This window comes from Cebus imitator, unplaced genomic scaffold (genome assembly GCF_001604975.1).
Source record: "Cebus imitator isolate Cc_AM_T3 unplaced genomic scaffold, Cebus_imitator-1.0 Scaffold76, whole genome shotgun sequence".
NCBI lineage: Eukaryota > Metazoa > Chordata > Mammalia > Primates > Cebidae > Cebus > Cebus imitator.
In genome coordinates this window covers 4783514-4786379 of record NW_016107391.1, presented here as the reverse complement: position 1 = coordinate 4786379, position 2866 = coordinate 4783514, and positions in this window count along the sequence as shown.

Sequence of the window (2866 nt, the reverse complement as noted above, 5' to 3'; positions counted from 1 at the left end):
TCGGCAAGTTCTCTGTCTTCAATGAGAGGAAATGTTTACTTTTTTTAATTGGAGTTCATATCATTCCACAAGCTTAAGGTAAAGTGATTCACTGAAAATATTACATTGCCTTTTAACTATTGTCATGGTAATATTTTATTGTCATGGTACAATTTATTAATATTTTGGACAAAAGGAATATTTTTCACATAGACTGTATAGAGAGCTCTCTTGATTATGATTACTTCATTTCTGTCTGTGTGTTTGGAAAAAACCCAAGGACAATATATATAATGAAATGGGTGAAAGACCTAAAGAAGTAAATACAATCATTTTTGTAATTTTAGCATTTCGTTTCTGATTAATTCTGATATACCACAAGGCAAATGTAACTAATAAATTAAAATGAGTTAATCTAATTACAAGGAAATCCATCAAATGGAGATATTAAATGGCAAAGTCAATGATTATATATTTACTTGTTAAAATGCTATGTATTAATAGACATGAATGTTTGTGGAAAATAATGTCTAATGTTTTGAGAAAACATACTATTTGTTATTTGCTACTCTGTTTCTAAACTCATTTAATCATTAAAACAATCCTATGAAATAGATATTCTTATTATCCAATTTTATGATGAAGATAAAGAGTGCAAAATTAAGGAACTTGCCCAAGATCCCACAGCAGGTAAGCCGGTGGAGCCAGGTCCTGAATTCTGAATCCAGAGTTTGCACTCTGCATATTGCCTCACTGCATATTGTCCTCACTGTCCATGTTTTCATCAGAGAAAATGTTTGTGATTTTCTGATTCTGCAAAACCAGAGCATTGCATTTGCTCATAAAATGCATGAACTGATTGCCACAGTGGTGGCAAAAAGACTATTTCTGGGGATCTTTAGGAGAAAATGAGCAGCATTAAATTCTCTGCTTTAGTGTAAACATAATTTTCTATAAAATAGGGAATGGCTTTAACTTAAAAAAAAATTTAAACAGCCTAGGAGGCTGAATACAAATGTAGTGGAGATAAGTCTACTCTTTCCTACAGGTGACAGCTGAGGGCATGATTAGCTTCAGGAATGCTATCTACACATAAGAAATGAATAGATTAACTATCTCCACTGCTCATTCCTAGGGCACAGACCTGCTCTGAGATAACCATAACTCTAAAATGCCCAATAATTCATCACAGTTGTATTAGAAACTTCTTTGATAATTGCCTCAGTCTGATCGGAAAGGCAATGAAAAAGGGTACATCTGTCCCACAAGAAGACAAATGTTTGTTTGATTTTTAAAAAATTTCTATCGTCTACATTTTTCCAGCTACCTTTCTTTTCTTGCATGTACAACATTCTGAAGAAAGGGTGAGCTCTTTGTTTTCTGTGTTCAACTGACCTTGTCCTTTCAGAAAATTACTATCACCAGTAAATTCACAGTATACTACTAGTCTAATGGAAAATATTTGAAACTATGTTTTTGGGGATTAAGGTTTTGGATTTTTTTTTGAAACTTTTTTTTTAGTTCAAAGGTCCATGTGCAGGTTTGTTAAATGGGTAAACTTGTATCACAGAGCTTTGCTGTACAGATTATTTCGTCACCCAGCTAGTAAGCCTAGTACCCAATATTTATTTTTTTTCTAATCCTCTCCCAACTCCTATACTCCACTGTCAATTTCCTGTGTTGGTTTGCTAAGGATAATGACCTCCAGCTCCATCCATGTCCCTGCAAAGGACATGATCTTGTTCTTTTTTTTTTTTTTTTTTTTTTTTTTAATGGCTGTATTGTATTCTGTGATTTATATGTACCACATTTTCTTTATCCAGTCTATCACTGATGGGCATTTCGGTAGAATCTATGTCTTTGCTGTTGTGAATAGTGTTGGAATAAACATACACAAGCATGTATCCTTATAATGTAATGATGTATATTCCTTTGGGTTTATACATAGTAATGGGATTGCTAGGTCAATGTTTTTGAGGAATCGTCACACTGTCTTCTACAATGGTTGAGATAATTTACACCCCTACCAACAATATATAAGTATTTATTTTCCTTCACAACCTCACCAGCATCTGCTTATTTTTTGACTTTTTAATAACAGCCATTCTGACTGGTGTGAGATGATCTCTCATTGTGGTTTTGATCTACATTTCTCTAATGATCAGTGATGCCGAGAATTTTTTAAATATGCTTGTTGCCTGTGTGTATCCTCTTTGAAAAAGTACCTATTCATGTTCTTTTTCCACTTTTTTGTGGGGTTATGCTTTTCTTGTAAATTGGTTTAAGTTCCTTATAGATATTGGGTATTAGACCTTTGTCAGATGCAAAGTTAGCAAAAGTTTTCTCCCATTCTGTAGGATGTTTATTCTGTTGATGGTCTGTTTTGTTATGCAGAAGTTCTTTAGTTCAATTAGATCCCATTTGTCAATTTTTGCTCTTGGTAAAATTGCTTTTGGCACCTTCATCATGAAATCTTTGCCCATGCCTATATCTTGAATGGTATTGCTTAGGTTGTCTTACAGGGTTTTTGTAGTTTTTGGTTTTCATTTAAGGCTTTAATCAATCCTGAGTTAATTTGTGTATATGGTTTAAGGAAACGGAAGTTTTAATCTTCTGCATATGGCTAGCCAGTTATTCCAGCACCATTTATTAAATAGGGAGTCATTCCCTCAGTGCTTGTTTTTGTCAGGTTTGTCAAAGATCAGGTAGTTGTAGGTGTGCAGAGTTATTTCTGGTTCTCTAATCTGTTCCATTGGCTTATGTGTCTGTTTTTGTACCAGTACCATGCTATTTTGGTTGCTGTAGCCCTCTAGTATTGTTCAAAGATGAGTAGTGTGAGGCCTCCACCTTTTTGTTTTTGTTTTTTTGGTTGCTTTTTTTTTCTTTT